Here is a 19,718-nt window from a genome sequence, read left to right as displayed (position 1 = left end):
GACACTCACAGCTGGCTCTGGGTCCTGACCTGGGGACTGGGTTTACCTATGGCTTTTGATCAGAAAAGCAGCTTGATGCAAAGCAGGCCCTTTGATCCTGTTAAACAACATGCCCTGGCATGCTGCAGGAAGCAGGGCCAGGAACCGCTGCCAGGATCCCAGGGAGAGGGTGGGGCTCTCTGCCCCAGCTGCCCTGGTTCATTAGGTCTTTCTAGAGACTTGCTAGCTCGTGGAGGCATCTGTCATACCTGCTACTTTCTTGTCCCCTCGCCCCTTCTACGTCTTCCCCTTGGCTTTTTTTCCCTCCAATACCTCAAAAACCACAGCAGGTTTTTAAAGAGATTCTAATTCCTTGTGTAGCTTATCTCACTTTTCTCCCCTTCTGAAAGGTGGTTTAATTGATTCATTAAGATATTAAGATAAGACAAACGTCATTCAATGGCTTCCGAAGGTAAATGGTAGACAAGCCTGTTAAACCAGAGTGCTATAAGAACCTAAACTATCTGATCTCTCTCTCCCTCTCTCTCTCTCTCATATCAATGACTCATCACAAGTTAACTCAATAAACGTGGTTTCACAGAACAAGGTAGCTAGTCTAAACTCAGAAGCTGCTTCTTAAAACAATATGTGCTTTAATCCCCTTCCACAATGTTCACCAAATCAAGAAATCCTCATTTTCCGTTTCCTGGCAAAAAGTAGGTCCTTGTTTTAAAATTTCATAGCACCTAATTAAAATTTCTGTCTTTAGATGAACTCTCTCCCAAGTCACCAATCTTTTGTCCTGTCCTGTCACCAGACACAGAATATTATTAAACCCTGTCAGTGGCGCTCAGTGATTTACAGTCACTTTAACCGAGATTGACAACGACCTTGTGACCAGGCCTGCACCTAGCTCTCCAGCCTCTTCCTCTATGGAGGCAACAGCACAGCTCTTCCGGTCTCTGGGTGTGTAACATCACATCTCACCAATCCAGATGTTAGTTTCTTACATATAAGTAAAGATTGTATCCAGAAAATTGTTTTTTTTTTAAATAGGATTTTAAATTAGCATATGTACATATGTTCATACATAAGTATACATGTATGTGAATTTATGTAAAGTAGGTTTTCCACAAAAGCTGGAACTTTTTTATATATTGCCTTCACTAATAGTATCACAGATATTATTTTTTTTTTCAACAATTTCCATGTGCTGTAGACCAGATCTGGAATATCCACCAAAGATGGGTGTACAGAAAGCTTGGTCCTTGGCCCTGGGACCATTGGACAGGGCCTACTAGGAGGAACTTAAGTTACTAGGGTCACAGCTAAGAAGGAGTTATTGGGACCCTGATCTTCCTTCTTCCTGTCTCTGTTTCTGGCCATCAATGAGGTAAACCAGCGTTTGTTCCAGAATTTGAACATGTTGGACTCTGCCATCACAGGCCAAAATTCACTAACAGGGTTATGCAAACATGGACTTCAGAGACATGAGCCAAAACTACAAATGTGATCCCTTAAATCAATTTTCTCAGGTATCATAGCCAAGTGTCGGAAGTGTGACAGGCGCTACCATACAACAGCTTACGTATCTGAATTTAGGCTTCACGCTGAAATTATGAGCAATCCAATAACCACTAGTGTTTTCGACGTCCCAGAAACAATCCTGCTGAACATGGCTTCCCTTGCCTTCACAGCTCACAAGTAATTAGATTTTAAATACTCTGGCCTCTAGTTGGACATGTAATGAGAACGACTTTAAATAACCAAGAAATTGATTTAGTCATATTTCCTAAGTATTTGCGAGGTCTTCCCTGGGGACACGGCAGAGGTGGGGTGTGAGGTGAGGAGGAGAGGTGAGTCTCACCAACCTCCCAGCCCAGAAGGCTCTAACTCATCTGTGGTCTCTCTCCTCCCCACCCTTGCAAAGCTGTATTTACCAACAGGAGGAAACGTATCTGATAGCTTGGGCTTCAAGTAGGAGGACAATTTTTCCAATTTCAAGTGCCCACTGGAAAGTACAGCGATTTCTGGATGCGGCCTCCCACTCCAATCTGCATTGTATCTTTTTTTTTCTTTCTTTTTATAATTTAGTATTTTAAGACAGGGTCTCGTGTAACCCAGACTGTTTCAAACTCACTTTGTAGCTGAATCTGACTGGGAATTCCAGGCCCTCCATCCCCCAACTTCTCAATGTTCTGGGACAATAAGCATGTGTAGCCATGCCTGTCTCTTTTTTACTTCTCCTGACAAAATATCAACCAATGATCAGATTCAGATGGCTCTAAAGTCATTGTGTAGCCCAGGCTGGCCTTGTACTTGTGATCCGTCTCAGGCTCCCAAGTGTTTGGGTTAGAGGCAGGCCTGTACCACCAAGCCTGACTACATCGTATCCTAATGTGGCTTCCTCCTCACCTACCTTTAACAGTGAGCTGTGTTTTACAGACTGACTGTGATCTAACATTTGACACCTTAAAGCATTTCTGAACTGCAGTGTAAGAATGACTTAGGCTGATTTTTATTTTTGTAAAACATTTACTGTGTGCACATGTGCACAATACAAGAGGCTGCTGGCCACAAAGCCATGCACATGGGACGTGAGGCCAGCAGGCTGGAGTTGGCATTCTTTCCCCATGTGGACTGTGATTCAAATGCAGGAAGTCAGGCTCCACCATATCATCAGCTCCACGAAGCTACTTCACAAACATTTTATTTCATTTATTATCTTGTGGTTTCTGGTGGTTTGCCTACATGTATATCTGTGTGCTATGAGCGTGCTGTGCCATTAAGTCACTGTCAGTCCCTAGGCTACTTTTAAAAAAAGTTAATTCCTGTTTTATTTAGAAAAGAATTTTATACAATATATTTTGATCATATTCTTACCCCTTTCACCGCCTTCCAGATCCTCTCCATCTCTCTATACACCCAACTTCATGTTCTCTCTCTCTCTCTCTCCTTTCCTCCCCTTTCTTTCCCTCCCTCCATCCCCCTTCTCCCACCCCCATACAGATTTCCAGAGGTAAGTTGGGGTCAGGCAGTATCTGGGTATCTATTATTTTAAACAAATCTTCTAGGTACATTTGGCCTAGAAATACAGGCCTCAAATTGAAAAGGGAAAGAGCAATGTCTATGAGGAATCTGATATGCATTCATTATTTAATACAGGCTGGAATCCAGCTCAAATTAACCCAGCAGCCAAGAAAACAGGAATGGACCATGGATCTCAAGATTTTGGTCTTTTTCTCCAAAACAGAAAGAATTCCTGAAAGTTCTGTGTAAAAAGACAAACGTGGTCTAAAAACTAAACTGGAGAGATGAATGCTTGCTTAGCATTGAGCCTAAGAAACAATTAAGCAGTGTACTCGATGGGTATCCAAAGCTAATTTAGCAGACGTTCATCTAAGCCCTAATCAAGTCAGTCTGCTATTGGAGGAAAGGAGTGCAGCCCAGTGAATCTCATTTAGAAAGTGGTACAGTGGTTCCTACCCATCACTCTCATGTGAACCCAGCCGCATGCTGAACCGAGAAAGCCTTCTTAAATGGTGAGCCTACCTTTAGCCCAATCTTATTAGAATTTCAGCACTCTAGACACTTTGGGGAGAGACCCCAAGACACAAATGAGGAAGTAGTTGTTCAAAAAGCATGATGGGAATTTTACCCTGAAACTGGTCGATAGTCTCTGTAGAGCCCGAGACATATATACCATAAATGTATTTTTCTTAACCAATTCTTAATTTTACATTTGATGCCATTAACATCAAGAGTTAAATTTTCTAGAAAGTTGAATTTTTTAAATTCCTTTCAGTAGTAATTTGGCAGCTTATTAAGTTTTTATAATGTCCTAATTCCCAGAGTTCTGTGGTTAGGGACTATATGACTGTGTTCTTACTTACTTCTTATGTGAGCAGGTATGTACAGAGAATGACTGAAGTCTTGTGTGAATGTATATGGTTTTTCGTGGGCATGGCCATGTCGGGAACCCCAGTGCCTCAGACCCATGAGAAATGGCAAAGTCTTCCTCTGGTCCATGTGCCAATGGCATCAGCGTGTACACAAAATGTCTGCCTTAGTTTTCTTCCCCTGGTCTTTACAGCCTGAAGGCTGCTTCCCTACAGATTGCTCCTACCAAGATTAGCTAAAGCTGTCTCCTTGTTGAACTGTATATAAAAACTCTGCTTCCATGTATATCTGTATGTAATATAGCCCCTCCTCCTTGTTCAGCTGTATATAGCAACCCTGCATCCCTGATTATCTGTAACAACCCCCTCCTTGTTCAGCAGGGTATAACAACTGTGCGTCCATATTTATCTGCATGCAACAGCCCCTCCTCCTTGTTCAGCTCTATGCAACAACCACACCTCCATGTTCAACTGTATAAAATAAACACACTGAGCTTCTGGGGTACTGCAGCTTCTCTATGTGAGAGCCCAGCCTACCTGATCCCAGTTCTTCTAGGGGACCATGTGCTTTTCCTTCCTTCATCCCTTCACCTCCTTAGTCAGTTCAGTCCCTGGAGTCCTGCAGAGGGTAGCAGCTCACCATGTAATTTTTAAAGACAGGCTCTCCTAGTGAGCCCCGAGCTAAAAAAAAATCAGCTAGACTGACTGGCCACCTGCTGCTGGGAATCCACCTGTCTCCCTTCCTACCCCAGGGCACCAGCACTGGGGTGACACCCAAACCCGGCTATGTCCAGCTTCTTAGGTAGGCGCTGGTACCCAAGCTGAGGTCCTCATGCTTACACAGTAAGTCCTTTACTGACTACGCTGTCTCTCAGGTCCCCTCCCGGGGCTTTAATATTTTTGTTGTACTAGATCTTTGTGAGTTTACCATACTTCTGCCTCTTTGCTTTGTCCTTTCCTTTGTGCCATTCATGCTGCCTTCTTTTCTTTGAACACATTGTATCTCCTTTTGCGTTTACAACGTAACACTGCTTCAGAACCTCCCGCTTCAAATCTCCCTAACTCAATGGCCTGGAAAACCTTATCCCCTGAGTACTTTGTGCAGGAACTGACCAGGCTCAAAGCTGCTCACAGGACTCCTGGACAGTGTTTGCATGAGGAAAGGACACACCTATTCTCCTTCTGTAACCAGGTAACGGCTCCATCTGCACCTGCTCAGTTGATTTTGAGCCTTGAGATGGTTATCACGAAGATGGCTTTAAAAGGCCAAACGACCTCTCGAGACGACACAAGTGAACTACTGAGCAGTGCCCTGGCAGTCAGCCACACAGCTGGCCGCTGGTGTCCCTGCCATTCTCCTTGGAGCACGCTTGACTCTCTTCATGGTGGTCTGTGGTCGCTTAAAAGCTGAAGCTTCTTTTAGTCGCATAGAATTTCATTTCCTGCTTTGCTCCCAGCGTGCCGTAGTCAGGAGATTCACCACTAAATGTCCATCCTAAAAGAGCAGCTCATTAGCCCATGAGCCCTAGCTTGTGGTATATCATGTACATATTTAAAACACTCTCCCTGTCTTGACCTTTCTATTGAATGTGATCTAGAAACCAACAATAGCAACCCCCCCCTAAAAAAAAAACCCAATAGCATTAACAACAACAACAAACCCATCAGTTTATACCACGGGTTAAAGAGTGATATATAATAATTAAAACTTAAATTCATCTAAGTATTTCCTTTAAAAGCTTTATTTATTTTTGCTGGCAGTGGTGGCATAGGTCTTTAATCCTAGCACTTGGGAGTCAGAGGCAGGTGAATCTCTGAGTTTGAGACCAACCTTGTCTACAAAACAAGCTCCAGGACAGCCAGTACTACACAGAGAAACTCTGTCTTGAAAAACAAAAACAAAACTTACTAATTCTTAAGCATGAATCTGCACTTCTTGCGAATAGCCCATTTTTTTCCTAGTGTATTATTCCTTAATTTTATACCAAAAGTAAATATCAAATATTGAATTTGTTAGTAGAACAACTAGGGATTGGAAAAGCCCTTTTTGGCCACCTAATTCCTCTCATCTTGCTGATAGCTGGATGCTTACTACATAGCATCAGAATCACCTAGAGGGCTGCTTGTTAAAACGCAGTGCTCCCAGCCCCACCCCAAAGCTGCTGCAGCAGCTGAGCTGGGTGAGGCCTGTTCTGCATTGCCAGCATGCACTCAACCGGCGATGGCACTGTTGGGCAGAAATCACAGGTCCCATGACAGTGCTTCATTTATTAAATCTGCAGCACAAGAAAGGAGACAAAGCAAGGAAAGGGAACCATGGTGTAAAAGCAGGGTAAAAAGAGGAACAAAGACCCCCACAAACCCAGAATACAAATTTGGGCAGGGGTACACACTGCTGTTTGGAGAAACGATCTCACAGAGCCCAGGCTTCTGAGGATGACCTTGAACACTTGATTCTCCTGCCTCTTCCCCATGAGTTTTGGGGTTACAGACATGTATCCACACAGCCAGCGATACTTTGTTTGTATTATTTAAAACGAGAAACACACACACAATATGTTCTATGCGTATACGTAATATGTCTCTTGCTTTAATGACTTCTCCGAGAGGATAATCATAGTTTCTTCTGTCTCATTTATCTACTTAATGCCCCACAGTGTGATTCCACCAAACCTGAAGCCTTGAAGTGATTGATGGCAGTGCTTCACCAAAGCCACCGAGCTCTCTGTCTCCCTGCCTCCAGCTTGATTGCCATACAGCCTATTTTAGTCCCACCAGCCAGAGCGATCTGGGGAGAACAGAAATTTAATCACATCGCCCTGCACAGAACCCTACAGCAGCTGCATAGAAAATGTAGGGATCTCTCATGCTGCCTCCCAACCCGGCTTCTGGCTGCCCTTCCTACCTGGAGGGATACAGGCTGTGTTTCCCTGAATGTGTCTCCCTTAGGAAGCCGAAAACTGGGGTACTCACTTCAATACTGACCAAAATTTGCCACGTTAAAGAGAATCGCTCACCTCATCAATTCCCTCAGTTCTCACCCTCTCCAAAGGCCCTATCCCATTAGCATGTGCGCCATACCTAATTTGTAATGCCAAATACTCCTTTTCTGCCCACTGAAGTGGCATGTATTTTCCCCCAACCAAAAAAAAATAAAAATAAAAATAACTGAAATATTTGCTCTATTCGGGAAACCACTCAGTTCGCCATCCATCCCATGTTTTTGGAACAATGCAAATGGCACAAGCTGAGTGCTCAATGGATTTTATTTGAATCACTAAATATTTAAATTATTTTCCTCAAAAACATTTCATGGCTTTGCATTTAGAGTTAGTTTCGGGCAATTCGCCCCACGCTTTTGAAAGTACGCAGTCATTTTATAACAACACCAGGGGGAAAAGGAAGTGTGAGCTGAGGTAGAGTTGGTTAAGTAAATAAGGCAGTTTGTCCATCCATCAGGACGACAAAACAGAAAAAGGACGCATGACAATGACAAGGCCATTCCCTCCAGGTTCAGGATGCTCTCATTATGTAGTCCTATTTAACCCAGACAAAGCACACATTACGACCCTGTGTACCCCAAAGATAAACCCATAGCCAGGCTAAGTTTACTAGATTCTCTTCACAATAAAGCAATCTGAGGAGTGCATGCTTCCCACTGAGATCAATGAACTTTAATTTGGACAAATGACCTGCTTCTCTGAAAGCCTTAGCACATCTGCTTCACCAGTAAAAGTGATATACTTTCCCTTCTCCCAAAAGTTCCTCGAGTCTGGTTTGGGCCTTCTAATACGCTCATTCTGCTTGGTTCGAGTCCTGCCTTGGGGGGCATGGCACACCGAATCCAAATCAGAAGTCATCTGTGCCTTCCTCTGGCCTCTCAGAGGACACTCAGACTGTGTTTGGATTCCTACAGTGATTAAAAGGTCATCTTCTGTTTGCCTGTGAAGGTGTCTTTCTCAGGTGCTAACAAATTCCTTGAGGAGAAGGCTCAGTGTTGCTTGCGGTAACCAGAAAACTGTTCAATAAATAAATACCCACCGAACACAATTGCCTAACTTGAATTCTGAAGATGTCTGTTTACTATAAATCCACTGATCACATAAAAGACTCAGCACTGGAATTATGGTGCCAAATTTTAAAATAATAATAATAATATACTGCTTCGTGGCCTTAAATAAAACGTATCATCCATAAAAATTATTTTGACTTTTCTTCCTTTTTCGATTTTTGTGTTAGCATCTAGAAAATGTAAAGGCGCATGTGTGGGCCTTGTTACCTTTCCGCTGGCGAATGCCTGCCTTGTAAGAAACTGTCTCCTGCTCCATCACCCTCTGCAAACTTCCATCCATCCCTTGTTTCCGGAGCATCACATAGAACATGCTAAGTGCACATGAAAAAAAGGCATTACTGCAGAAATCTCCTGTTCTGAGAAGTGTGAAAAAAGAGTGTCTTTCCCTCTAGATTGACAGTTTTTTCTTCCTTCCCATCAGTGTGTTGCTTTTGTCCTTAGGGCGTAAGATTTTTGTATGAAGAAATACTCGAGTGGACAAAATGACTTTGCCCTCAGCAGACATTCTGGGTGTGCGTGCAAGGGAGCAAAACCCACATTTAAATCTGAACACAGCAGAATTATGGGAAGCTTTCTGTGTTGAAATAAATTGGCCAAAAAAGCAAACCGTATATTCATACAAACAGCCAGTCCTCCATCCTTACACCCGCCCGTAACATCAGCCATATTGACAGCCTTGGGAGTTGCCCTTAGCTGTCTTTCCTCTACTGCTCCTGGTACTGTGTGCTTTAGGCAGCTTCTTTCCAGGCAAACACAGACTGTTTACTAACTGTAATCAAAGTGACAGCACACTGTTTTCACAACGGACTGCTGAGAGTCGATTGCCTTTTCTGCTTGGCAACCTGAGGAAACTTTGGATCTCGGATCTGGAGGTACAACTTGTTTGTGTCGCTTCGAGATGGCGATGCCGGCCACCCCACCTCCATTCCGCCCCCGCTTTGAGGTTTGCGATATAGACGCGTGGGGCTTTCTCTACCCCCAAGGGGCAAGGCTTTGATCATTTCCTTCAGATCGGTGCAAGTGGTAAACCCTGCTTAGGAACAGGAACGTTTGAGAAGAATGGTTTGAGAAGTTGCAAATTGTGTGCTGTGTGATTCTTGATCAACCCAAGGCCACGCACATAAGGAGGCCTTCACTGACAAGAATGTCCTGACAGTACATGGTTCTCACATCCCAGGGCCAGATCACCTAGTGGTGGTACACAGAAGGTCAAGCAGAATGACAGAATAGGTACCCTGCCTCATGCCCCACCCCCGAGACAATATTTTAGAAGGAGATCAATGCAGGGATTGGGGGAGTTGAGAACGCACATAGGCTATGATTCAAGCAACCTGTGTTCTAGACTGTTAGACTATTCTCTGCGCTCACTTGCTAGGATATAAACTGAGGACCCAAGAGCTCAGGTATTTAGTGTCTATACCCAGATTAAAAAGGAAGAGAGAGGACATTGGCTTTAATTTGGATGGTCCCTTTTACCTGAGAAAACACTAGGTCTGTGTCCATCCCTTCTGAAATCAGAGCTGGAGAATATAGCATTAACTGGTATTCTCAACAGAGGTCACTGAACCCTGCTGCAAAACATTCTCCTGAGACAAGAGTGCTATCCTAGTAAAAGGTGTGTGTGTGGTAGTTTTGAGATGATTTTGGTGAACTGAGCACTTGCCTGGGTCCTCTTTATCTCTACCTAAATCTTCTTGTTGGTGAATAAATACTATGAAAGCCTTTTGGAAAACACAGTTTTGAATGATTTCTAGATAGAGACCTTGAATATCTGACAATGGAGATTCAATTCTGTACAAATGATTTTTCATGAAATTATCTTATCAAATCCTCTTCTCGGGAATGCTATACAAATAAGAACTCTATACAAATATTTTATAAAGTTTTCTTTTATATGTTATATTTTCTTATATGTTATATAAGAAAGCTTATAAAACATTAAGTCTACTTTTCAGTGAAATATTCATAATGACTTGGTTAAATCCCCTTAAAAGATGACCCTTTGAACTAAAGAAAGCGAAAAAATGGCATATCTCTGCAAGGATCAGAATTCAGGACCAAGAGAGTCTGCAACTTTTTTTTTCTTATCATGGAACATAGCAGGGGTGCTAAAATAGAGCAAAGAGACTCTGCGCGCTGGCCTGATTTAGGTGTGGATGATGCCACTTACAGCAGTGGGGAAGCCAGAGAGAAAGGGCTCCGCCTGGAAAGACGGGACAGATGCTGGTCTGTTCATCTTTGGCAGCCAAAGAAGAGCCAACATGCCACCGGTAAGTGAGATTTTGTCTTAGATAGTAGCTACAATGGCAAAGTGCTCTCAGGAGAGACAAGAACATGAGATGGTCTCTCTGTCTTCACCCTTTTAAAGACAAAGACTCCAGTGAGCAAGAAGCTGGTTAGAGCAGGCAGGAAGCCTAGGGAGAAACCTAAAAAGATCAGAAATGAAGGAAGGGGGGATTTTTACCACGTGCCAGGTATCTCATAGAGGATGTGGGTGATTCAGAATTCCGACTGGATTCTGAATGGGACATCGCGGTCACTCATTCTTCAAGTGCCCACCCTACTCCACATTTTAAAAATTCATGGGTTCTTTCTTAGAGCTATTTCAGGTTTGTAGAAAATTGATTGGAAAGTGTGGAAAGTTCCCACATCAAGTGCCCCTTCTTGTTTCTTAAATATTTAGTGCTTAGGGTTTTTAATAAGAAATTGAGAAAATAATCAGTAATAATTTCTGTGTGCATAAAACTTCCCAGATAGCTTTCTTGTGTGATGTTGATTGTCAAAAAATAGTTTTTCTCTCTTATTAGATTGATCTCATATTGTCTAACACCAGCATCATTACGGTGCATTAAAGAAATGCATATTGCAATGATTTAAGATAGCTTTGAGGTGCCAAGCAAAAATTGTGTCTTACAGGTGCATAAGAGGTTGTCCTGTTTCTTCTGGTGATATGCCTTGATTTTTCTATGTCAGTTTGCATAAATAGTCACATCCTGATTTGCATTCATTCTGCCACTTTCCATTGACTCCTGAACTTTCTTTTTCAAAACGCAGAAATGATATTGACTATAAAGTTGGAAAGCTCACCCCACCCAAATCAAATTCGTTCTTGTAGCTGACACCATGTTGGTAGAGGGGTATGGGTAAATCAACAACAAATTTAGTTTCTATACTATACAACTAGTTTAAGTTGGCCCTTCTTTGGCCTTTCATTATTGTTAATACCTTACTGACTTATTACTTATAATTTCACTGTAGATTACTCCCACTATATTATTTTGTGTGTAATAGAAAGAGGCACCTTCTAAAGTCAGTAATCCAGTCCCAGGGTACGAATCCAAGTAGCGTGGAATAGACTTCCATCATTAATCGGACTTTGAACAACGTGATAATGCATTTCTTGTGCATCTCACAGCAACACCAACTATCTGCGTCAAAATATAGATATTCTCAACCTAAGACTCGCAGACCTCCGTTATATATCATTACATTACTAACTTGATCAATAGAAAGCTAGGGGCTGGTTATGTAGCCCCATTAAGTAGTATTGTTGAACAATGAAGACCCTAGTAGGAGAAAGACTCTAAAGAGCAGAGAGTACTGTCCCCTTAGAGATGCCTGGGACAAACCAACAGAGAGACACACCTAAGGTGTTAACCAGGAAGTGTCTCTTTAAGGAGCTGCAAAGCTGACTCACCTGAAGAATGGAATGCCTTTTTAGAAAAGCATTGAATTATTAATCTACTTAGCAATTAGATCAACTTGCTCTCTTCTCAGAAACACCACTTTCTGAAAAAAAGAAACTTAACAAAGTGGTTTGGGTTTAACTTTTTTGTTGTTTTACAGAACCTGACTTTCTTCTAAACCTTCCAAGAATTACAGTTTCAAAACCTTGGATGTCAAAGTGTCTCATTGGGAGCTGGATAGTTAAAATGTGGTCAATAGAGCCACTCCTTTCTGATTATTTAAGACTTAATTCTCAAGGCAGAGATTCATAAAGAACAGAATAATGAGGCCAGAGAATCTGTGGTCAAGTGAGTTAAAGTTCCCTGATGTGTACGACTGTCTATACAGCTACTTTGAAAACTATTCAACAACCAGCACTTAGGTTAGGTCAACTTTCAGAGGTAAGGGTAAGAACTTGCCTATCTGAAATAAATATCAACTCATTTATTCCCATTATTTCCTTTATAGGAATGGATGTAAGTGCATTGTTTGTTATTTCCTTAGTAATCTCTGCATTTCTATAACACATGCCCAGTCATTAGCATCTCTAAATTGTTTTAAAAGTCATTGCGTTCAGCTCTCTTTAAGTTCTCTCAAGCTACACATTTCTTCAGCTTTACTTAATTTTCCCTGCCTTCTTCTAGTTAAAATGATGTTAAAATCTGACAGCATATTTCAAGCATGTTTACAGCACTTTTAAACATACTTTGAAGCCTAGACTTGACCCCAGAAAATCCAACCAAATTGGCCAAAGAAGCAGGCAACCATTGCTCTTCTGTCTCAAGTATTCACAGCTGGGGGCTGTGCTGGCTAAGGGCCTGACACCCAGCATGTTTCTGCATCTTTTTCCTTTAAGGTACTCATTGCTGTTGCTGACATTTTAGCTAATGAGGTCTCACAAATCCATACCTTCTTTCTTTGCTTTTTCTTTCTTACTTTTCGTTACCGGCTAGGTTCTCATCATAAGGACATGAACTGTAACCCAGTATTACTTGGGCTGTGTGAGAGCACACAGAGTGATGGTGAAGTCTCTTTTTGTGTTTTCCCCCTATACTGATTTAATTTATATCAGTTTTTGGTATAAGCAGGTAGAGATTGGTGGGAGAGTTTAGTGCAGCCCTTGGAAGCTGATGGTACAGAAGAACACAAGAATTTCCTGGGCTGGAATGGGGCTAAGTGGTAGAGCACATGTTTAGCATGTGGGAGACACTAGATTCAAGTTCTAGTAATACACATGCACATACGTGCATACATATATACATACACACACACATATGAGGGATTTACCTTAACTAAATAGTTACTAACAAATTAATTAAGTAATTACTAATATTAAAGATACTTTTAGGATTTTGGGACTATATATAATTCAGGCTGTGTATAAACACTATCAATGACATTGTAAAATACACAGCTAAAAGGCGAGCACATTCCCTGTATTTAAAGCTTTAAAAGACACATCTCAATAGCTTTAGCACAGAGTAGAAACGGGTTTACCATAAGGCACCAACCAGCTCACCAGGCGCAGGATGTAAACAGCGTGGGAAGGATCAACAACAACCAAAGGGGAAAAGAGTGGCCATGACTCTTATGAAAGAGATATGGTGGTAGGAATGTCAGTAGGAGAAGCAGAAACCCGGGAGGAGATGGAGTAACAGTGGGCAATGGGCTGAAGTTGCAGCTGCCCATAAGGAGTCTGAGTGTCAACAGGGCATGGCTTCTACACACAGTCCATTGTTTCTTCTCTACCAGGTTTGTTTTGTCCCTGGCAAAATCCCTGGTTAGATTGCGGAAAGGGATGACACAGAAAACACTAGATTCTTCCAGTAGGTGTTTTCTGCTGACTGGGTTCTTTATTGTAAGATGATACCGATAAGGAGAGAGTAATTCTTTTTAAACTCTGGGATTTTCTGCTTTTTCAAAGAAACCACTCAATCCAACGGTTCCCTAACCAGAACATGGTGCTCTCTCATTCTAGCGTGGCTTGACAGGAACTTCCAGGCTCACTAGTCTCACAGTGATCATAGTGAACAGCTTCACTAATTCCTCAAACCCACTTTGTCTGTACAGATGTTTGAATTCCTTTCCTTTGGCTTCAGTTTCTAAGGTCATTCCCACCATGGTTTCCTAGAACACTTTGGAACATTGTCAGTTAGACAGAAGTAAATGTCACACACAGACATCGGGAAGTCCAAAGAAAACTAACAAACAAGTGACCAGTTCTCAGAGACTTAAGCCCACATTATGTGCACCCTTGAACCTTTTGCAAGAACATGTCAGTCACAATGCCACTTAGGAGCAAGAATTGGGATTTAATTAATTACTTCAACTCAAACTCCTAGAAAAGTAAAAGTACAAAATGTTCTACATAACTCAAGAATAAAGAATATTCTGACTACCAGGAGATTAAAATTCCCTAAAGGGAACTTTTGGGCAGAAAACGGCCAAAGTTATTTAAAGAGTGACTTCCATCTTTGAATTCACCCACTGACTAAAACAATACTAAATCACTCTTTAATAATGTAGGCACCATCATTTTTCTTACTCAGCTCCAGCATGGAGCTGGATCACATGAAGGACTTCCTGTTTGCAATCTCCAAAAGGATGAAAGCCTAATTCAATTATTATAGAAATAAAAGAGACTTTTAAACTTTTTTTGAACTTTGGCAGTCCTTGAAGATGCCTAGGTACAGTCACATCCATGCTGATCTGGACTCATTCGAATATTTTCTTTGTAACTTTTCTTTAGTCATATATTTTGGACAGAATTTTCTTTCTGTAAACTTCTTCAACTTCAAAAATAGTGAAAGAGATAGGGACCTGAAAAAAATCAATCAGTAGTTGGCACATTGAAACTAGGTGTCCAGTTGAGTAGGTATTCATATTAAATTTTAGAGACTTCTACTGAGGTTAATTATATATTCAGATAAAAACTGAAACTTCAGAGACCCAGCGAACCAGAGCGGAGGTGACAGTTCATAGAGCAAAGCACTTCTCTGCCTTGCAAGCAAGAGAACTTTTATTATTGTTGCACAGTTGACAAAGTGAAAATCAGGATTCTTTGGCCCTGACCTTGGTGGCTACAATGACCATTTGTTCCATCACGTTAAAAGCACAACTGACGAAAATGCTAACTTCACCCCAAAGTGAAACACATTGTTGGGTAAAGGTGACCTATAAAAGTTGCCAGTCAGAGGCACAAGACACAGAAAAGGCCCTTCTGATGCTTCTCCTCCCCAAATTGCTGAACACGTGACCAGGTAGGAATTCAGATGTCTTTAGTGCATTCTGGTTGCCTGTGAAAAGTGCCCATGGGATAACATACAAATGGGGGTAAAGACAAACTCAAACTGAAGTTTATCAAATGGAACCTAAAAGCAGAAAAACAAATTGTTTTCTGATTTGTAGACTGAAAAACATAGCCCATTATACAAGCGCAGGAATGAAGAATATCTCTTCAGATGACAAGTGAGACATTGCACAGAGCTAAGTTCACAAAGTTTCTATGAAATGGAAGAGAAGAAGAAACAGCAATACGCACAGCCACTCTGGCGAGGAAAGGCCATTATCATTTTGTTGACAAAAAAAAAAAATTACCTTATTACTTACTTGCAGTTACAGATGGTTTCAGATAAACTTCACCCTGGCAATTTAGAACTCACAGGAGCTAGGAAGAAGCCGGAGCCAAGAGAAACGACTAGCAACAGCCAGCTCAGTGTGGGTCCTGCTGAGAAATCTTACCCTCCAGTTGCTAAGCCTTCCTGCTCTGGGCCATCAGCTCTGTGCTATCCTGAGTCCATTAAGTCATCCTGGCTGCCATGAAGATGGGGCTGACAGGGCAGTTATGGGAGTCAGTTTAAAGAGGCCCAGGGTGGTTGAAGGGAAGGATTAGGAGGCCTGGGGTGCTGAAAGGCCACCCCAGCTCTAGCTCCCAGAGATCCCCGGAGCACACAGCTGTCAGGAGTCTGAAGCTGCACTTAGGGAGTGTTTGGGGAGAAGGAGGTCTCTTGTAGCCTGTCAACGGTTTCATCAGGCACATTTTGCCTTTCCATCTTTCAATGCACCCTTAAGCCCAGAGAGTTCGTGACTCAGTTAGGACATTTCTGAGGTTTAGATGCTGTAATCGGCTTATCAAAGTAGCACAGAAATTACTTGTTTTTAAAATGTGATGTGTCATGAAACATAGGCTGCCTGTGTGAATCCTCCCAGAGGTCCTTTGTCTGCAAAGCAAGCCCTATTCAGGTAAAATGAAATAAAGTCCTTGGATTTGATTTTGCTCAAAGGAGAAAAGCAAGCAAGCAAACAAACAAACACAACGCAGTCCATAATGACATCAAGGGACAGGAAGAACCATCTCCCAGGAGTTCCAGGAACTCTCCAGAAAGTACCCGCAGTGTCACCACTAACTGACAATGCCCTGGATAACACATTTGTCCTGTTGATGTTCAGCCCTGGCCCTCTTAAAAGATACCAGTTGCCACTATTAAGCTACAGAATTCCTTGTGGTTTCATCGTCCCTTCCTGAGGCAGTAGAAGGTATTTCGTCACTGGCACTAATAATAGCAAACGATACCTGTTCCTTTCTGTGGGCACTGGGGTGGCAGGTGACGAGAGGAAGGAGGAGAGGAGGCAATGACATTCTAGCATCCACACGAAGCCCTGAGCAGACCTTATTTCTTTTCTTGGGTTTTCTAAGTAGGCTTATCCTTGTCTTGTTGACAGTGTAACAGAAACTCCAGAAGTTTGCTTTCTTAGGAAACAGGGCAACTGCTTCTGTCTGCCAAGCTCCTTACCACTTCTCTATCCACTCCTTGGTGTTTCTACCAAAGAAGGAACTGGCCAAGGACCACGAAAATCTCTCCCCTTCTCTGTTTTATTACCCTCATTCTTAGAGAACCATCATCAGACACAAGTTGGGAGAACCAGGGATGCCGCCCATGTAAATCGCCCCAAATCACCAGGCAGAAGTCTGAATGAGTTAGAATTGGTCTTTGACTCCACTTCCCAACTGTTAGAGACAAGGAAAATGCACTTCTGTAGTAGCATTTGGAGCCTACAAAGTCTTAGTTGGTGGAGCCAGAACCCTGTTCCCATTTCCAGCTCAGAGCTGAACATACTTGAATCTACTACATGGGAAAAAAATTGAATACGTGACTGGATCTTAGAAATGAAATCACCATTGCATTTTTGTAAAGGATGAGACACTCTAATTTGTTTTAGATGGCATGGAATCAAAGAGTTTCCTATCCAAAGACGTCCAAGAGCCTGTTTGGCAAGGTGAAGAGATGTGTATACAAGGGCTTTTCATACTGGGAAAAGGAGAGGAAGTGAAAGACGCGAGCAACTAAGAGAAGTGAGCAACTAAGCTAGATGAACAACTGAGGCACCACTGCGACTTTAGAAACTAAACAAAGCAAAGGTAACATTCAGGGTCCAAATATAAACATCCATTCATGAATATAAACCAGCCCAATCCACCAGCGCACGCATTTTCAAAGAACAAAGTTACTCACATCCAGTCACCTGCAGAAAGGCATGGTGTGCACTGTACAGTGATTTCATCGGAGCCAATTAACATTTCCTTCTGAAATCCCTTTCCAAGAGAACACTTTTCTTTATTTCCTATAGTCAGAGTTTCTCTGAAACACGCGAGACCAGGGCTTTTCTCTGAGGCAGACACTATTTTGAAATGGTTTAAGGGGGTGTATTATTGCCACTCAACATAAATTACTAAGTGAGATCCCTTGGTTTGTTCAGTTCCTGATGAGAAAAATATACTTCAGGTACCTCCAGGTCTGGTTTTTTAGGCCCTTTGTATAGTACAGACCAAAGCCTGGGTTGAAATCACAGGTCTTTATTTCTCGCAGGGCACACACTGTTCAGAATGGATGGGATGAAATATTTCCATGCAGATTCTCACGAACACTAATGCCTTCATCTTTGTCCTCACAAGGGACATTGCACTATCCATTGTATGTGTATACACACACACACATACACACACACACACAATTGCACACACACGCATATGTATATGCAAAGCTTTCTAATCTTAAAAACTTGTCTTTCCACTATTGCCTGGGGGTTTTCTGGTGCTACGGTAATGGTGTGATTGCCAGCTGAATGAAACGTTATGAGTATGGTGTGAAATATTTTAGTGACAACCACAGACTCTACACAATGGAAATTATTCTCATTTGGTCTCAAATGGATTTTCGGGGTAATTGGTACTAATCGGGCTAATAATAAAAACCAATCGTAAAATGTTCCAGGAAGAACACAAACAGTAGCCATCTATCAAGCTTATGGGATGTGAAAAGACACCAAAACAGAGGGTTGTAGAACATATAGGAATCTTTGGGGTATTTTTTTAGCAAATCATGGATGTTTTAATATTACTCTTGGTAAACCCCTCCCTATCTGCTGCTAGATTTCGAAGGAAAATGATGAGGTCTAAATAGCCAAACACCTTTGCATTGTTGCCACTGCCTGCATACATGGCCTCTCCAAAGCTGCCAGACCAAAAAAAAAAAAAAAAAAACCTAAAACACAGGAAAGATAGTTCTAATATCACTATACAATCACAGTTTAAAGGTGCCGGACACGCTGAACAGTTATATAGGTGATGTGTAGCCGTGAAATCCAGTAGCTTGGCATTAAGTCTAACAAAACAGATGTTCTCTCCATACAATGAGCCCCAAACATCTGCTTGTTTCACAAACACACATACACACACACACAAACACACACACACACACACACACACACACACACACACACTCCTTAATCCCCAGTCTATATTGTAAGTCACCATTTCCAGACAGAAGCTCTGCTTCCTTTGAAAGATAAAGGACTGGCAAGCAGTTTACAAATCAAGTGATGCCTTTGGTTCTAATAATTTACATTTAAAAATTAGGCTCAAATATGGCAGCATGGAGAGGATTTTCAAATGAAAAGATGACCGGGCAGCTAGATTCTGCCGGGCATATAATTGAATGTGTTGTCAGCTTACCTGATGGAGAGCCTTAGGAATCACAGCTCAACAAAGGCCAGCATCCAAGAAGGTTAGGACGGAGCGTGCCACCCCCTGCAGTTCTTCAGACATGGGCCACAGGGATTTGCAAATTCAATTTAATTTTTTTTTATCTGGCTTTCTCTGTGGACATGAAAACAAAGGGACCTTTCCAGAATCCTCTCTGCTTATGCCTCCGCTTCCTGTTCTGAGATTCACTCTATGGTACCCAACATATATCAGAAAACGGCCCTGGAAGGAAAAAAAAAAAAAAGCTGGCAGCACCCAACGTGTTACCGCCATCTACTGGCAGACACACGCAATTGCGCAAACGACAAAACATTCCTATTATTCCACATCTCTTCGGAAGGCAGGGGGTAAACCTGTATAGAAACATTATGAATCACGACAGGTCCCCATGGTGACAGCAGTGAGGTGAAGGTACCTAGCTACCATGCGAGTGTGCACAGACAACCCTCCGTGACGCTATTTTTTCCAAATTTCTAGTTGTTTGAGTAGAAATCATAAATATTTTAAAACCTAGCAATTCTTATTCAAAATTAGATGTTTAGACTATCTAATATTTTGAACATACGTTTTCAGAAAGTCTCCTTTAAGTCTGCTCTTTTGAGATGCGTTTTGTTTTGTTTTTTTTTTCAACGTGGAAAATCTGGCCTCTTAGAGAATAGTGTAATATGTATCCAGGCATATTTTTTTCATGTTGTTGTTTATTTTGTTTTGTTTTTATTTTTGCAAAATGCCAAAAGTAATATACGAATTACAAAAATTTTGTATCTCAATGAAGATCGTTAGTTTTGACCGTTGGATAGTTTGGATCTGTGGACAACCCCTCCCCTGCCCCAACCCCCTCCCTGCCCCACCCATTTCAAAAGTGGTGGGGTAGATCTTGGGAGACATCTAACATTACCCCACACCCCTGACCCTTCATGAATACATGCACACTACTACACAGACCCATATATATGCTACACCCACAAGAAATAAATAGAAATAATTCAAATCAGTTGTC

General features: G+C 41.9%; 1 protein-coding gene across 5 annotated transcripts in view; it reads right to left on the bottom strand.

Moving 5' to 3' along the window:
* Positions 1–18,880, bottom strand: part of LOC130864297 (sodium channel protein type 3 subunit alpha) — a 107,703-nt gene extending 88,823 nt beyond the window's left edge. For all 5 annotated transcript variants that reach the window (XM_057754475.1, XM_057754478.1, XM_057754474.1 and 2 more), the window contains exon 1: positions 18,689–18,880. The gene's annotated coding sequence lies outside the window, so the exon portion shown is untranslated. The remainder of the gene's footprint in view (positions 1–18,688) is intronic.
* Positions 18,881–19,718: the final 838 nt, after the last annotated feature.

The sequence above is a fragment of the Chionomys nivalis genome, chromosome 22, assembly GCF_950005125.1.
Source record: "Chionomys nivalis chromosome 22, mChiNiv1.1, whole genome shotgun sequence".
Lineage (NCBI taxonomy): Eukaryota > Metazoa > Chordata > Mammalia > Rodentia > Cricetidae > Chionomys > Chionomys nivalis.
This window is presented reverse-complemented; position numbering and strand designations above follow the sequence as displayed.